Here is an 18,933-nt window from a genome sequence, read left to right as displayed (position 1 = left end):
CTCAAATTGTATTATCTCCCACAATGAAATAAATGAGAAGACGTGCAATAAGAACAATTTCTCCTCAGTCCAGAATCCTAGTGTGAGCTCAATGGACAAATACAATGCAGAAAGTCTTTGCACTGATGTTTATTATAAAGTCATAACGCCACATTTCCTGAGCTTTTGTCCCATTATCAGTATCCTGAAGAAGAAACTCCTATGACATACTATTCTTAAAAGAAAGGGCTATATCAGAACATGCTGCCTTGTTGGGGCAGAAAAGGCCACAAAGCCCTGAGAGATGTGACATGAGGGAGCGATCACATCCCTACTAGGAAGAGAAAGCTAAAGAAAGTTTACTTCAGGGAAAAGAAATTCTTGATGCAAAATCTGTATAAGGAAAATAAGCCCATTTAGTTTCTCTTCCAATTTCCATTGTTCCTTCACAAAAAAAGAAAAGAAAGAGTTGAGTAACCACTGGTGAATTTGGCCTAGTGCTTCCAAGAGCTCTCTGTTAACATCTAAGAAGCAAACTGATTTGTAAAGCATAAAGCTTATAATATTCTGGAATACATTCTACTGCAAAGTGTTCTTAGTCCCCACCTCTAGCAAAAAAAACCACACCCTAAAACACAAATATGATCAGTCTTATTTCATAGTCATTTGGGATTCTGCATTTGTTTATTTCTTAATATTAGATTGACAGAACAGCTGTAAATGAGTATTTTTGAAATGTCATATAAAATCATTCATATCACTTAACTTCATCAAGTAAGATATTTATAACTGATGACAACATTGCTCTTGTGCAACTGACTAACACTGTCCCCCACCCACAGGCTTTTTGCAGTGCCTCATATCAGCTTAGCTTTGGTGGCAGAGCCTTATCTATGAAACAAACCCATCAGTTTCCGGACAAAAATCTGGAAAAAGATTAGCTCCCTCCCTGCTGAGATAAATCACTTCCCAGTGTTTTCACTTGCAAACTTTAACATTTTTCATACGGCTTTTACTCTGAATAGGTCTGTAAAGGAATGTGAGTTTCAAGATAACTAATACTTGCCTGATATAAACTTAAAACCAGCAATTGGTAGCATTACTCTTCAACAGCATGTGAATAAGTAGCAACTATTTACTTGCTTCATGTTTCATATTTTTTTATTAGCAAACAATTATTTGTTTCAAAAAGCAAGTTTTTAATTACTGAGCCAGGCAAAAAGGAAGAAAATACATGCATGAGTTCAGACTAAACCAACAGTTAAAGTTTAGATGACGACTGTTCATACTGCAAAGCTGTAAATGTATATACACACATACGATTCTACGTGAATATAATACAAACAAATCCCACAAACTTCTACAAATACTCCAGCTCCCAGGGTTACAGTGCAGATCTCTTTCTCTACTTCAATGAAAGCTGCGCAAATTCTTGAATTTTAAAGGTTATACTCCTTCATTTTTGAAGAGTTTACTGTTCCAAAACAGATGCTAAAAATTAGGCTAGAGCCTACAGTCAAATGCTCTAAATTATACATAATGGTATATATATAGAATACATTTCTTCTATATATTTACTTTATAAAGAATGTCCTTATTTTCAAGGAAGAAAGTGAATGTCAATTAATTCCTTTCTATTTGACAAAGTTTTCTGTCCAGCAAACATTCGTTTATTCATTACAAGTGAATCTTGAGATATTTAAACAAACAGATATCAGTGCCTCCACAGATCATTGTAAGTAGACAGTTAAGGCATAGTTTGTAAGGGTTTTGGCTTAGAATTACAAAACAGCTAAATTAGAAGACAGCTCTGGAGATCCTCTGGTTCACCCACAGCAGGGGCATCCCAGAGCAGGGTGCCCAGGCCCATGTCCAGACAGATTTTAGAGATCTCCAAGGAGGAAACTCCACAGCCTCTTGGCAAGCCCCACCATTACTTAATCATTCCCAGAGGAAAAATACGTTTTCTCTTCTGTTCCAGTGGAATATCCTGCATTTTCCTGTGTACCCATTGCCTCTTGCCATTTCACTAGATACTACTCAGGAGAATCTAACGATCTTCTTCATCCCATCAGCTATTTATAAGCAGTGACAACATCCCTCCTGAGTTTTCTCAAGGCTAAACAACCCCAGCTCTCCCTCTGTCTCTCCCTGCACGTTAGGTACTCCAATCCTTTAATCATCTTAGTGACCCCTTTTCTGGAGTGACTCCAGGACAGTCATGCCTCTCGCGTGCTGGGAATTGTTCTTCTTGTACTTCTTCCCTTGTTCCCTTAGATTTAGAAAGATGTATTTCACATACAAAATACCCACGACAGCAGAGTAAACTTTGGTCCCAAGGTTTTAACCCCTTAGGCTACAGAAGATAAAAAGCTCTTGGCAAGACAGCTGCTACAATTTTACCTCGAGAAGTACCTGAAAGGAAACAAAAAATATTGAAGCAATCACAACAACATAGCAGAGAACTCTGCTTTAAGCCATTCTCTTGTTCATCTGTGTCCAGGCAACAGTTTAGAAGGAAAATATGCTCACTTTTTCCTTTGCTGCTGCAGGTGTATCATCAAGTCAGGGTCAAGGTGTCAGGACAACGGAAACAAGCAACGAAACAGATCTGCCTTAAGTGTGGAGTGAGGAGATTCTTTATCTCCACTGCTGCTGTGGTGATCTATTGACAACCTGGGTAAGCCATCTGGACACTTTTCTTATCATGAAACGATCACAGTCTTACTTCTTTAAATTTTTCTATAGAGCAGAGGCTAATTGCTTAATGTCACATTCTAAGCCACAAATATATTTTGGTTTGTGTAGAAATGGTTTGTCTAAAGTCTTTTCAGTCTTCTGGGTCAAAATGGTAATAACTGTATAGTTGTAAATGACCAAAACAGGTAGAACTACACCAGAAGTTGCTACCTCCTATCACCTCTCATTCAGATGAGAGGCCTTGAGTTCCACCAGGGGAGGTTCAGGTTGGATGTTAAGAAAACTTTCTTCTCAGAAAGAGTGGTAGTCATTGGAACAGGTTGCCCAGGAAAGCAATGGAGTCACCATCCCTGGAGGCATTCAAGAATAATTATTTTGGATATAAAGAAACAGTTTTTTCTTTTTTTTAATAAAAAGGGAGTTGAGAAACTGCAACAGGTTGCACAGAGAGGCAGTGGATGACCTGTCCTACCTGTTCATTGTGGGGCAGTTGGACCTGACAACATTTAAGATTTCCTTTCAACTGAAATGATTCTATGATAAGAGATGTGTAGATGTGGCACTGAGGGACATGGTTAGTGAGCATGGTTTAGTCAGGCAGATCACATGAAATACAGAACATCCTCAGCTACTATCAAACGTAGTGGGAGTAGTTGTCTAATCTACTAACTCTCCACGCTGGCCTTATAACTTTCTTTGTCCCTTCTGTAGTTGTTATTCTGTTCAGACCTCCTGAAAACACACCTTTTTCTCTGTTTATCCATAACAGTATGTTCAGGATACCTAACTGTCGAAAAATTGCAAAAGTAGTTTTTCTAACAAATTTTAGTTTTCAAAAGTAAATGAAGTTCCACATTATTTATTTCCTAAAGATTTTCACAACAAAAAATACTGAAATGAAAATATTTGTACGTTTTCAAAAATTCAGAAGTAAAGCTACGTAAATGGTAAACAACTGGAGCCAGTATCATTCAGAAGCACAAAACTATGGAGAAGTATCTAGATTGCTGATCTGAATAACTGCATTAAACCAATTAAGGACACTTTTTAAACCAGACAACTAAAATTGTTGAAGTGAGGAAACAAACAAATATATTTTCTAGTTACTAAAGTAATACATACAATAGTATTCTAAAAGTGTAATATTGTACTTTATGCAAAAGTTGTAAACTTTTAGCTAAAAGCATTTTGTAATGCACTGGAGAATCCCATATAGGGGATTCTGGGATGCTAACAAAACTATTATTTAGAAATTAATTGCAACTTAAGATGATCAGAGTGAGAAAAGATTTCATTTCTAATACTTTAAGATTATCTTGTTTTGTTTTATTGTTTTCTTTATCTAAAAGTTGAGACATAAAAGTAATTTAGACACCTCATTTTGAACAGCAAAGTATATTGTTTGACTTAAGATGTCCGCACACTCCTTCAGAGATCTGAAGATCAAAATCTATTTTAGAAGTAAGTGCAAATAAAGTGTTAAACACATTACCATGGCTCTTCTACTAGGAGAAAATACAGGTTTTGTTCTGAATTTGGCAAAATATGCTCTATGAATCTGGGAACCTAGATCACTAACTAACAATAGGATGTTCACTGACTGAAGAGACTGTAACAAAAGTCATGCAGTAGACACTCGTTTACAATGGGACCAAAGCATCCTCACGCTGAGTAGAACACAATTTTGTAAGAGAGAGATACCAAAGGAACAAAAAGACAAAACTCAAAGCTGAACTATTTTTAAGATGAGTGGGACTGCATATTCAAAAAGCTAGAGAAAGTGCAACATTTTTACTTCTTGGCAAATGCAAATCACTAGAAAATAGATTTGCTGTTTTCAGCTGCAGGTGGTAGGTAGAGAAATTGTAGCAGAAAAATATTTTCTTACATTATTATGTCATCTTTTGTTTATTCAGTTAGATGGTTTTCTATTATTTTTTGTGCTCCTGATAACAATATTGTAATTGAAGCACGGCCATCATTCCTGACATCTTTGTGGCATTTAAAATGATAAGGCCCAACACTGTATCACCTACAAACCGAATAAAGAAATGTATCACAATGAGCAATAATGCCAGAAAGTACAGCAGAGTACGCTTTGGTGAAGGAGCAAAGGAAGAGAACAGAAATTATACAGGAAGTGTTGCTTCTTGAAATGTAACTCTCGAAAGTCTGCTGCTGCCCTGTTGTGTCCCAAAGAGATCACCCTGACAGCTTGTGGTAGAACATATCAATTAGACAGCTCTACTTTGACGTATAGTCTTCACAAATCCTTCTGCAGCAGAGACTTAGGGTACGTGGATAGAGTTAAACATTCCTGTTGGGTCATGTCAGCAGCAAAACTGGAGGTGGAGGAAAGAAAGGATGCCTTAAATCAGCATAATAAAACGTCACAACTGAGTTAGGTCCTCACAGCCACAATTTCATGCATCAATATCCTCCTATACCAGGATAGCAAACACAGGATTTTCATCATTGTGAAGAAAAATATCTGAACTTAAGAACTCTCGGACTAACCCAGAATCTCTGATCACAGTCAGCAGTAGAATTCAGAGAGGAAGGACATAAACACAGTTTCTACAGATCCTTTCACTGGTTCACTACGCTCACTAAATCCCATTACCGAGTGGTATCCTGAGACTCAGGTTGCTTATAAAATTCAGCAGCTGTTGATGAATTCTCCTTTAGCTTTTTCTGTTCCTTCCTTAGGGTGTTAATACTTTTCACCATCTATGACAGCATATGGTAAAGATTTCAACGATTTCTGATTTTGTGTGAAAAATATTTTCCTTTCGTCTTTCAAATCTACTACCCTAAACTATTTTGAGCTGTATTAGTAATGAGGAACAGCAATTAACCATAATTCCTGGTTGTGTAGATTTTTCTATTTCACCCCTTTTGTTCATCTTTTTCTTTCTACTAAATAAGATCAATGGAGCTGAAGACAGACTGAAGTAATGCACAGACCACCAGCTACTCTCCAGTATGGTGAAAAATTGATGCATTAAATGGACCAGAAAAGAATTCTGGAAATACACCACTGTATTTAATCACTGTAGAAGTATATCCAGCAAAACTCTGCAGATCAGAACAGGAAAGAGAAAGGAATTGTGAGGATAAAATTGTTAAATTCTTTATGCTCTAAATTACATTACTTCAATAAAGATACAGTGCACACCTTCAGTTTCTATTTTACAAACCTCTTCTAAGCCATCAGAAGTTACCTCAAGTTTTGTCTGCTTTGGTTTCAGATCTCTTTTTTGTCCATACAAAATATGCATGTTAGAAAGAAGGATGAAACTCTACAGCTATTTACTCTTTTGAAGTTTCCCATGATGAAAACAAGGAAACAGAGCCCAATCTTACAGTTTGTATCATAACGATATTCTCTCAAGTGTGTTGTGTCAAGTAGCACATGGTTCCTTGCACAACAACAAATACTTTTTCTGTGCTGTTTCATCATTCAGGTAAAGTCTCATGGATGGCAATTTTTATCACTGAGTATTGTACAACTATGACTTGAAAGTCATTCCCAAGTGATCTTTATCATATTTCAAAATGCTAAATGCAATCACAAGCTATATAGCAGCAATTGTGTTCTTATGTTTAGTTTGCAGTTTCTAAGGATACTGTTTATTTTGCATGATTTGCTGATAAAAGTGATACAAAGGCAGTAGAGAGCACACAAACAAACAGAAAGCATGTATTACCATGGTACAAAGAGTAAATATATCAGACATTCACTTTGACAGGGAGAAGCTCATTGAAACATTCAAAAGAGACTTGACTAGGCAAATAACTTGCTTTTTAACGTGCAAATAAAATTGGGTGTAAGATTACCAACATTTATGTGTTTTGCTACCATAGGATAATTAAGTTAATGTCAGTGCTATAAATGTGGATATAGCTATGTAATTCCCTTTAGTACTAGCAATTATCTGTAAGCACAATCAAGAGAAGTAGAATATGTTTCCCTCTGAAGCATATCGATAAGCTTAATCCAACTAGCCATTGACTCTACAGTCCCAGCTTAGGTCAAGAAATCCCACAGAGGAACTCCATAAGAGAATTCAGCATCTCCAGAATTATCTGCAGTTTGCTGGGTTTTTTTTCTTTAGAAGTAAACACAAATTTGCTGTATTTACATGCTCAGCTTTCAGACCTAACTCAGCCCTGTATGTCTGCAAAACACAGTTTGAGAAAAATTAAGAACAGTGTAGTGTTGAGCTCACTTCTACAATAAGACAGCTCCAGGCCGTCCTACCTCCTGCTAAGATACATTCACTACTGTGTATTCTGGAGCACTTACCAGCTTTTCAGACTTTCAAACTTCAAGGCTGGTTCCTGACTATCAAAAACAATGTAAAAAAAATGAAACATTTGTGTGTGGATTTTCACTTTAATTTACTGACTCCAAAAGACAACACAGTGGTCACGTCATCCAAGCATGCCCTTTTATCTTTGCTCTTCATCACTGGGAATAACAACACAAATATCTCCATGAAACAGTGATCTGAACACAACTTAATGCAAGGAAAATCATAATTCTCCCAGCCTGGCACTTAATAGGCCAGTATACAAGAATTTATTGCAACATTTAGCCACATTAAAATAAAAACTTTGTTGATTTTTTTTTAAAACTAACAACTCATATATCTTTCATATATATCTTTCATCTTGAGAAATAACTATTAGCCATGAGTTGATACTTTACAGATTAAAGGCATCAGGAACTATAAAATAAAACCAGAGGAGCTGCCTGAAGAGGTTCCTGATTACATGACCTCCTGGCATCCATTGCAGCCTTAATCCTTAGTTTTCTATCTTTTAACTGAAGCTGTTTCTATACTACGTCACTTAGGAAGAAAAGTAGGATACAGAGGGTATAACAGATAAAAAGGTTTGATCCCTTCATTGCACTTTGCCACTCTATATTAAAACTGTGTTTATTAAACCTTGTTCAACAATTCGTTCATACAGTGCCTAGAATAGTGAGATTCTGATTTCACTGGTAATATGTAGGCTTTGCTGTGAACACCTGGAAAGTTTGAACTGCATAATTTAAATCTTTATGGAAAGAATATAACTATTGCTGCCTAATACAGAACATCTTCAACAAACCACTGGAGATAGGTGATGAAGGCTAACCAGTACAGCAGGCTAAACACGGTGTTTGAATTGAGAAGTCCATAAACCAAGTATCTGGTATTTCAAGAGCTTCATGGCTTTTTCTCCACTTATAACATAGCCACAGCTTGTGTATTTTGTCTCTCTTATTTCCAGAAGATCTGCATAGCCACAGAGTAACGATCACCCAGAATTAGAGCTTAGGAGCTACAGAAGTCAAGCATTTTGATCTCCTTTCAGAAAGAGATGTCGGGCACTCTTTTTCTCTAGTATCACAAGCAATGTTTTGAAGATGTATTCAGCCATCCAACAAATGCCATTTTTCATGGACTTTGGACAGAATACTCTTTATATATTCTGCCACACTGGAAAAATCCATGAACCTGAACTTACAGTACAGTAAATACACAATTATATATTATATAAATATATATATCACTGCTTGGTAATGTATACCCCACATCCAGCCAAGAGGCAAGAGCAGTAGGTGGCAAAGTTGACAGTGACTGTGCTCATGGCCAGCACCATAAATATAAGAAATGGTTCTTTTCATTAACTGAGCAGGAGAAAATTTACAAGACAGGTCATGTAGACCAGTGAGTGGTTTTGGTTTCTCTGCATCTCAATTTGGTTTATGGGCTTTTTCAAAAGTTTCTATAAACTAAATCCTTTCAATTTCAACTGAGCTGTACAGGCAGTGAAATTGTTAACAACTCTGAAAAAAATATTTTTCCACAAGCACAAAGTATTTCAGGTGGATTAAAGACGCGAAGAGTAGGTAGGACTGCAGTTGACAGTTACAAAGGGAAATATGAAGCTCTTTTTCTTTTGCATATTTTTCACAATTTTATACTCTAACAGACTGTGCTACTCCTAAGCATGCACCATAACTTTTAAAAGTGACATCTTTTAATATGATCCATTTTGAAGGTGTATTTATAATCACTAACATCTTTTTCCCCCCCAATACAGAGGCTTAAAGTTAAGCTTCTTAGTAAAAATAATATTTTTTAAAAGGAGCATTGGAATTAACTAGCAATGAGTACATATATAAGGAAATGTGTGAACTTTTTCTAGAAAGTTCACAATATTACCATACAGAGGAGATTTCAAGTAAACCAATACAAAAAAATTAACATTTGTTAAAATACTACAAACAAATATTTTGGGCTCAAACTCCTCTAAAATAAAAAACAAACACAATATGCTGCTGTGTAATCAGAAGACAATTTTATCCCTATATATCATTACTGTATAGAAAGAGTAATTAGGACAAAAATGAAAGAGGTTTTACCCAATCCAAGATCTCTGAAGTGCTACAACAGTATGTGACAAAAATCAGAGCTGCATAGATGGGACTTAGATGACGGATGCTGCTTCTTTCAGCTCAAGCATATTCCAGCTACAGTTTGCTATGTCCCAAGCTGAAAGCAACACTGAAGTTTGCGTAGTACCATTTTCAATAGTACCTATAGCAACAGCAAACACACTGCAGAACACTTAAGAAACAGGTTGACCACTCCCTCACCACAATCTCCATTATTATCTTTGAATTGTATGTAGGTTGTACACAACAGATATTCTGTAGTATCTTCGGTACTAGAAACTTCCCCTGGCAGAAACATTTTCATTTGTAATACAGTTCAACACTGTAGAGAAACATTTTATGTAAACTTTTTTTTTTTTTAAGTGTATTTAAGATCTTTAACATCTCCAATACCCATGCAATAGCTTATGCATATCTTTAGTTTGTTACCTCTTGGAATCTGAAATTACCTATTAATGAGACAGATCAACTACAATAGCAGACAGCATACAAAACATTGTGCAAACATTATATGATAATTTTCCCAAGAAATTGCTATGTTAGCTGTATTAAACAGGGTAAAAAAAAAAAGAGCGGAGATTAATGCACCACAGAGGCAAAGTATTTGAGGATACAGTGACTGAGGGAAATCCCTGGCCACAGTGACACCACTTCATTTGCTTAAGTTAGATACCAGGTAAAGGGCTTTGTTGTTTCAAGAGTACAGGACTTGCTTGATGTTCAGAAACTGAGGAAATCCAACACTAGATTTAGGAGAGTTTAGGAGCAGTTCCAAATCCTGTACCCAGGCCAAAAATCTATGCAAATTATCAAATTATGTAATGAAAAACTGTTATATTACTCATTTTAAATAACATGACAGATGCAGTAACATATTACCGGGAACCTTACTGCAGTTTAGAATATTGTTTCATTTAAATTGCTGCAGATATATGAAAATGGAATAATGCTCTGGTGAATCAGGGCATAATATAATGCCTAAAATTGAACACATAACATATTCATATTTCAGTGTGTATATGAAAAATACTTGTCTGAAATAGAAACTGATTTTGAAATTAAAATACCAAAGCTTATATCCTGGCCAAATTATAAGGTTTTTTTCTTCTATTCAATATACTTTGCTGGTCTTCTCAGCCCCATAATACATAATTCAGAGAAGCAGAAAGTAAATTAAAACTGTATGAAAAATGTAAAAATAAGTTCCAGAATTAAAAGTGATCTACTACAAAAATAAATAAATAGGATGATAGCTAAGAGGCTCTGCTCATAAAAATTTATCTTTAAACAGAAGTAGTATTCATCTTTTCACATTGTGTCTGATCTTCTCCACAACATCCTACATCTGCATCCCATCCAGAGGTCAGAAACAGACATTTCAAATACAAGAATAAAGTAGCTTTCTTTTTAATACCATTATTCTAGGGTGCTGATTTCACAGAACCATAGAATATCCCGAGTTAGAAGGGACCCTCAAGGATCATCGAGTCCAACTCCTGTCTCCACAGAGGACCACCCAAAACTCAGACCATGTGTCTGAGAATGTTGTTCAGATGCTTCTTGAACTCCAGAAGCCTGGGGCTGTGACCACTGCCCTGGGGAGCGACCAGAGCCCTTCAAGAGAAAGCTGTGCTTCCCTTGCTGACCAGATTACCAGCTGTGCAGGATGAGGCACGATGCTGGAGTTAGGAAACTTGTGACAGCCTTCCACGGCAAAAAGCTGAAACCGCATAGAGCCGTTTCTCAGTAGTGCCACCCGGAGGTGAAAGAGAGATTTTCATCTCCCGTACCATCAGGACAAGCTTGACGTTACATCTGACTTCTGCCTTTTTACATCAGTTGTAGCTATGGAAAAGTCCTAGAATTACAGAATATCCCGAGTTGGAAGGGACCTATACTGATCACCGGGCTCAACTCCTGGCTCCACACAAAACCACCCAAAAATCAGCCCATATAACTAAGAGCTTTGCCAGTGGTCTTAGAGCCCTGTAATGGATCTGGCCTTCCCAAGCACTCAGCTAGAGGTGTGGAGAGAGGCATGCGACACTGAGACATCTCCCAAATACAGAGCTGCATCTTCACAGTTCTGGGTCCCACAGCTACAGTAAGGACAACAGCTCACAAGTTTCTGCAATTCACCCACGCCATAAATCCCTTTGCACTCGTGGAGCCTGTGCATTTGTGCTGTACTAGAGAAAGCCCACCATTCAAGCACTGTGCCCCATTGAGGTCATGTGAGACTGGTCCCCCAACCACCTTAATGACCCTCCACTGAGCACACTCCAGTTTACTAACATTATTCTTGTATCAGGGTATCAAAACTGGATATGTCATTCTAGATGCAAGTCAAATAAGCACTGCTGGGAATGATCCTGCATTCATGTGAGGATACTACACGAGCCCTTGAGGTTCTCACCCATTTGCAGACACTGACTGGCAAACAGAGCACTGCACAGACCCTTGCAGCACCATGGCCTGGAGGGGTCTACCCTTGCGTAGGATGCCATTCTCAAAGAAAAGCCTGTGCACAACACCTGTAGCAAGGTAATTGCACTGACCACCTCATTAAAGCCTTCTTCCAGCACAAGCTCAGAGCAGCAGCCGTCTTCTCAATGCAACTTGATTCATACAGCACTGTGTGCTGGCATGATTTGTTTCTAGAACTCTCACTCGTACAAGTTTATCACATAACAAACACATCTTAAAGTTGCCTTTAGAAAAAATCATAAGGGAATAAGATAGAAATTAAATTTTAGAAGTAATCAAATGGAAAATAAGAAAATGCGCTATGTTGTCAGAAAACAAATGACCTCTTCCCATTGTCTTCACTAATGATGCAGTAAGGTGGATGTCAACACAATGTAATGAAAAAGAAGAAATGGAAATAAAGTAATGGTAGAATAAAAAAGTGAAATGAGAGTTACTTGGATATATGCACTGAGCCAACAGGTCAAATTCAAATACTAAGAGAACTCCTATTTTGAAAATAGGAAATTAGAGAAAAGATACAGTAAATGTTTCCCTTTAATGAACATACAGGAGGGAGGACAGAGTGTGTACACACTGAATACTATGGTGGCACAACAAATTGGGTTCAAAATCTGTCAAGGAGTCACACCCAGTGAATGGGTATCTGGACAAACACTTGACACAAGTCCTTTTGGTCAGACTGTCACTGAAATTATATTATGTTAGAGAACATTTTTATTTCAATTAAACAAATTACTTTAAAAAAAATCCTTCAAACATTTTTGTGAGCTTCTGAAGTTACGCTTTACAAAAGGTGTTATTGAAGTATTGCTGCCTAATGCCTTAAATTAGAATCAACACGTTGGAAACACGTTCAGAGTTCTTGTATTTATTAATTTCAAGCAAATGTATGATTTTCAAGCACAATTACAACAGTTTTGTGGATGTCCCCGTTCATTGCAGGGGGATTGGACAAGATGACCTTTACAGGTCCCTTCCAATCCTAAGGATTCTATGGTTCTATGATTCTCAACACCCTACTAAGCTTCAGCCCTCAATAACTTCCCATTTAGCAACTGGTACAGCAGTCACCCCATTGATATTCTGCACTCTGCTACACACCATATACAGCAGTAGCTGCTTGCTGACCCAAATTATAACGTGGCAGAAGAAAATCAGTAGCATTTTTAACACCTTCCAAATTATCTCTTGCAGAGAGAGTGCAAGACTTACACATTAACTGCTTTCCTCTAGAAGAAACCTGTGTTTTTCAGTATGTTACCAAAAATGCAGTGAATTGCTCTTTCTTCCTTCCATGTTCCAAAACTTCCAGATGGATTTGAAAGTGATTTTTAAATCTAATTCTTTCCATGTGTTTTTAACCAAGTGTACCCTGCGAACTGCGACAGTACAAGACCTCATAAAGATAGGAAAAAAAGTTATTGCCAGGCCATTTGATGTCAGGGCACTGACAGCACTAACAGGGCTCACTGTCCCTAACCACCTTTCCTCTATTTTCTCCCAAGCCCAAGTTCTGAATTCTCAGAAAACTCAGCACTTTGATACATAAGCACAGCTACACAATAATGCATCTCATGATGAAACTCAAACACACAAAAGTGAGCAAAGTGGAGGGAAGGCTATTAGTTTACAATGGTATTTATTCTTTACAGATATTCTCTTGAACTCTATAGTTTTGAAAAAGTTTTCTGGCTCACTCTGCAGCGTAGGCAGCTCTGTAAGACAGCCTGTTTCTACAATCCTGTGCAAGTACACGACCAAAAATAAACGTGTTAATTATGCTCTGAAGGTTCTCCTACATCACAATGAAAATATAAAAAAAACTAACATGGTCCCATACAGCACAGACTTCCAGAGCTGTAGGAAAAAATCTGCTTCTAAAAGAAGATTACACCTAAACCAAAATATTTAAATTCAGTTTCAAGTCCCATCAAACCAGACATGTTTTATATGGCTTTAGAACATCTCTTCTTTGTCATTACAAAGTGCAGATTTACAAAGATTTCAGAATTAATATTAGCATCACCCCTGTAGTAAGCCTTGAGTGTTAATGTTATTTCCCTCTTTTCAGTAGTGAGATCAGTAACATGCCCTTTGAAACCTGCAGTAGCAAGGATGTGTCTAGTGACAAAAGAAACAAACTGCAAATTCTGCAACAATTAACCCCGATTTCCTGTTCCACAAAAGAAAATTGGTCCTTTTCTCTCTTTTTGATGATGAATAAAATAGAAGCAGCAGAGTATACCAGAGTAACTGAAGAATAAGTAAGAGAGAAGGGAGGGCATAGCATTCAGAAAAACCTGCTTCCAAACACACTGTTATCTCTCTACCTATTTCTAGAGATGTTCCATCCTCCCACCTCAATTTTTAAAACAGGTTTAACAGTCTAGGGAACGCTAAGCTCGGTAAGGATGCTTAACTCAGCCCCACAGTGGGACCACACAGAATTCCTTACAGCTCTGCCAAAGCCTCTCCTCCATCACACTGATCTCTGGAGCAGAGAGCAGGCAGAGAGAAAACATCTCTCTTAACTGTCGGAGGAACAATACATGGCTATATTAGCACTTTTTTTTTTTTTTTAAGGTGGGGGTGTGGGGCTACCTTTTTATCAACATAAGCACTTCCCCTTCATAAATCTCTTTGTTTCAGAGAAAATATGGAGTTGGATTAAAATGCCAATCTGAATGCCTCTTTTTTTCTCCTTAGCAGAAATCTATATCACAGATATCAATCACGCATCCTTAGAGCTTAACACCAAGACAAGCAAAGGAAAAAGTATGTTTCAACTCTAAAATCCCACTGTGTGATTCTCGTAAGTCTGGTATCAGACTCAGCTTATTCATCTCAGAAAAGGCAGAACTGCCAGCGAACAGAAGCTTTTTCTGAGAAACAATTGTCTTCCACAGCTGTAGATTAGCTCCCAAAGCTTCCACAGGCAACTACCACCCAACTTTGTTCTTTGCCTTACAGCATCTTCTGCCTCATGGAGTTCAGCTGTGATGCAGTTAGATGAAGTCACTAACAGCTGCTGCACTTTGTTGTTATTAAAGGTATACATACCACTTCAGGACAGTTCTTTGCAATGACTGTTCACATCTCTCTGTATATAAACATGCTACAAGTCATCTGAATCACAGCTGAACAGCTGCCATCAGATACAGCAAGCAAAAAGTGAAAGTTTCTTCTACTAATGTTGATCATGGCAGGGCAGACACTTAAGACTTCCCCCTTCTCAACAAAACTAACAGCAGAAGTACTCAATGCTCTGAGAACTGCTGAGCCTTTGTGTATACACAGCCTCACTGTTGTGACCCTGGAGAAGAGAAGGCTTCAGGAGGAGCTCATTGCAGCCTTTTAGTACTTAAAAGGAACTTAGAGACTGAAGAGACACTTTTTACACTGTCTTACAGTGACAGGATAAGGGGGATTGGTTTTAAACTAAGGGTGGAGATTTATTATAAATGTTATGAGGAAATTCTCTAGAGGGGAGTGAGACCCTGGCACAGGCTGCCCAGAGAAGCTGTGGTGCCCCATCCCTGGAGGAGCTCAAGGCCAGGTTGGATGAGGCCCTGGGCAGCTTGAGCTGGTGGTGACAACTCTGCCCATGGCAGGGGGTTGGAACTGGAAGATCTTTAAAGGTACCCTCCAACCTAAGATATTCTATGATAAGATTTTATGACCTTGCAAGCAGTGCACCTGCCCAAGCACAATAGCTTGGTCAGCTGCAGGATGTTATCATCACATCAAAAACAGCAAAAAAGAGCAAAATTTTGAAGTCCAACAGCAACTATGTTTAAAAACTAACAGTAATTCATCTGAATTAATAACATTAAGTATTCAACAACAGACTCGACATTTGCATAATGAATTGCAATAAATGCTAGCAGCATCTCTTAAGTATTCACCTCATAACATGTTTCTTTTTCTATTACATATAATTCCATCATTTTTGCTACCTCAGGACAGCAAAATCTAAAGGGCAAAAATTTGTGGGTTTTTCTCTTTTGGAGGTGGGGAGCAAATAGTAGCATTGGCACCACAGAATTGACATTATAGTTTTAGGCACATAACCACTGAAAATTTAGATAGCACTTCTGTATAACCAGCATAGGCTGAAAAACCATCTAGCTTGCAGCCAAGACATTCAGTAGGGAAACTTATTAATCCTACTTCTGCATTTCCTCAGGAGTAATGTCTGCAGACATTCTATAATAGATCCAGGCTTGGCAAACAAATGTTTGTTTGTTTTTTTTTGAGTTCTGATAGAATTTCACAATCTACCTTTTGATAGATTTAGTCCTATGATTTGAGCCAAGCTCTTCAGTTTAATGGAAATATATTGTTGTTTTCTGCTTTCTTGGAAATGGCCTTTCAAACATCATGTCACTGTTACCCACAAACCTGTTCCTATGTAGTAATTGTTATAGTACACCTGAAATCAACCCCTACCATTCTCATCTTCTAAACAACCATATCCTAACTATCATAAGTATCTCTGTCTGTCATTATTATTTCTAGGCCAAATCAGCAATTAAATAGAATACAGAAAGGCACTGAGCTCTAAAGTCACACGAATATTACAGCTTTCAGCATACTCCTCTGTTTTGGTTCTCCAAAATTTACCTACATTAGTGAGTCCATTAACTAATTATTTCTTCATTCTCATTACCGTACTCCACATAACTCCAAGGGCTTCCCTGGGGTGCCTAAGACCAACATTTGACCACCTCAATGACAAGTGAAAGACAGCAAGAAAGATTTGCTCTTCAGCAAACAGAGACATGAGCTGAGCAGGTACTTAGGGTTTAGGCATTTAAAAAAAAAAATCAGCTGTGTTTGGCAATAGCAGACTTACACGGGCAGGAGAACAAACACTTAAGCTCTCACACTGCCACTGTAAAGCTTAAAAGAAGACTGTGTGCTTGCACTAGGATTATATCCATCAACCTATTTGTGCTCTTCAAAAACACAATACAGGAATTCTGAAGCATATTTCTTTTCTTCGGTACAGAAATTTACTGAATTTCTTTTTTCCTTGGTTATGCTTGGCAAAGACTAGCCTGTTTGTGTAAATGCTGAGGCTTGTTTTAGTAAAATAACTGCCTAGTTATCACACAGTTTTAGCATCACTTATATCCAAAAATCCCTTTGCAATCTCTTCCTGTAACTCATACCAATCACATAAAATGCTTAATATGTACACAATCAAATAATCATTTCAGACTCTACTTCACCTCTCCAAACAGTCATTTATTTTAATGTGTACAATGTATATTATACATGATTTACTCTAACTCATGGCTCCTTCAAACAAATTTCCCTGATGGAAAAGGCAAACATTAATACTGCTGTCCCACTGAACTTTAAGTCTGTCTAAACCTCCCAGATGCAGAGCTCTGGGGAAGTGCGTGCCTTGAACTCTAGGGGAAATACTTTTTACAGATATGATGATAATGTGAATATAGAACAAAACCAAGCAGGCCTAGTGCAGCTATTTATAGTGCTGGGATTTACCCTAGTGGCATCTCCCAGATTCAGTTGCTATGGTTTTAAATTTTCTAGCACAGAGATAACCTTCTCTTTTACTTACCATTTTATTTCCTTGACTAATAGAGTCATTGCAAACAACACATCAATTAAGAACTGTGTTTAACAACATCTGCTTGCCATGACGCCTAAAAAACCTGATTTCTTTTAAAAACGTTTCTATATAGGCTGTTGAGCTATACACACTGAAGCAAGTCTTCCACCTGCTGGACAAGAAACAGCACTAAGCTTCCTTAAGAGGAAACAGATAGAACAAATATCTGCGATTTACACAATGACAAGAAAAAAACACATCAAGGTTCCCTTGTTCTTGTCTAAGTGCATTAAGTAAATACATGTGAAAAAGCAGACGTGATTAAAAGGATACAAAGAGATCAAGTATTTCTTGCAGAGGAGGATCTGTTCTACTTTCCCACTATTTTTCTTTTCATAAACTTTCTACAAGATCTCTTCTTTTCTGCTTTTCACAGAGGACTTGCATTACTTGAACCCAGGAGCCTTCTGCCTTTTTTGCTGTTGTGGATTTGTAACTGCCCTAGTAAAGCAAGTAGAGATATTTCCTTCTTTGTCTTTCTAGTTCAGCTCAGGTGGAGGGCTAAATGAGAATATCATCTATTCTGTGATCCTAAACCAGCTGAACAGTACCAAATCCCCATGCCCCCCAGAAGCCTCAGACAGGGCACCAGGCCAAGTACCATGGGCATTCCCCATCCAGATCTGCCCAGAGGGAGAGCTCCTCTGCCTGAACATGCAGTGAATAGTTCCACTGTGAATGAGGGGAGGTACTGCATGTGGCTGCATCTACCTCTCAAAGAGATGTGAAAAAGCCTTTTGGCAGTGTATAGCTCTATATCAAGCTAGAGGATGCTATCTTTTGATTCAATGAAACAGGAACATGATCTTCACTGCAGTTCATTTAGTTCTTTCAAAACTCAAGTATGTTTCTTAATTGATTGCTTCCTTTGAGACCACCAACAGCAGTCTTCAAAAAGCCTTGAGCAGGTCAGGGATGCAAATGAAGAAGCTACAGGTCTCCTTCCATGTTATCCATTCTCCTCCAAATACTATACATCATCAAGAGGCAGGAAGATTCTGAAATTGCTCCTAGAGTTCGGAAACAATGGGTTACACATTCTTGCAAGTGTGTTCAAAAATCTTTAATCTTAATAGCAAGTATTAACAATATAGGCTTTGTTTTTTCTAGACCCTGAAAAAAAGCTTTCAGCTTAGAAATATTATACTCATCACATTACCTTTTGTGAAAATAAGGTAAATAATGCTATGAAATTTATATTCAGAAATTAAAGACCAACCATCAAGTACAGATGAAACTGGTTGGAAACTTCATACTTGATGCTGTCAGAGGCAACGCAAAACAGTTATCTGTAAATATATACATACTTGTGTACACATATCAATATATATGAGCATAGAGCTGTATGTATGTATCAGCTATTTTAGAGGAACAGAAAGCTGACTAAGGGAAGGAAATATTTAAATAAAACATGCAATACTTAGGAAATGAGCCAGTTGCTCAAGAAGCTGCAATCTGAGAGAAAAACAGTTTAAAAAGTAAACAAAATTACACAGAAAAACACAACAGCTAGAAGAACCAGGAATATGAGAATTGTAGTCTTTTCTAATCAGTGTTCTGAGTTTAAGTAATGTAATAAAAACAATGTAACTGTATTGCTATTAAATCCTCAGAAATAATGAGGGCACAGTAGAAATGTTCAGTGAGCAGTTCACTTAACTGTTTTCTG

The 18,933-nt window shown here is 37.5% G+C and overlaps 1 protein-coding gene across 8 annotated transcripts in view; it reads right to left on the bottom strand.

Annotated features, from left to right (window-relative positions):
* The window catches only part of LOC110394957 (lipoxygenase homology domain-containing protein 1), a 207,494-nt gene extending 198,241 nt beyond the window's left edge, over positions 1–9,253 (bottom strand). For 4 of the 8 annotated variants that reach the window (XM_021389034.1, XM_021389035.1, XM_021389036.1 and 1 more), the window contains exon 1: positions 9,101–9,250. The gene's annotated coding sequence lies outside the window, so the exon portion shown is untranslated. Of the gene's footprint in view, positions 1–9,100 lie in introns of all 8 variants that reach the window. The other 4 variants (XM_021389041.1, XM_021389040.1, XM_021389039.1 and 1 more) reach the window with 3 other exon arrangements.

The sequence above is a fragment of the Numida meleagris genome, chromosome 2 (genome assembly GCF_002078875.1).
Source record: "Numida meleagris isolate 19003 breed g44 Domestic line chromosome 2, NumMel1.0, whole genome shotgun sequence".
NCBI lineage: Eukaryota > Metazoa > Chordata > Aves > Galliformes > Numididae > Numida > Numida meleagris.
The sequence above is the reverse complement of the archived record's forward strand: the minus strand, read 5'-3'. Positions and strand labels throughout refer to the sequence as shown.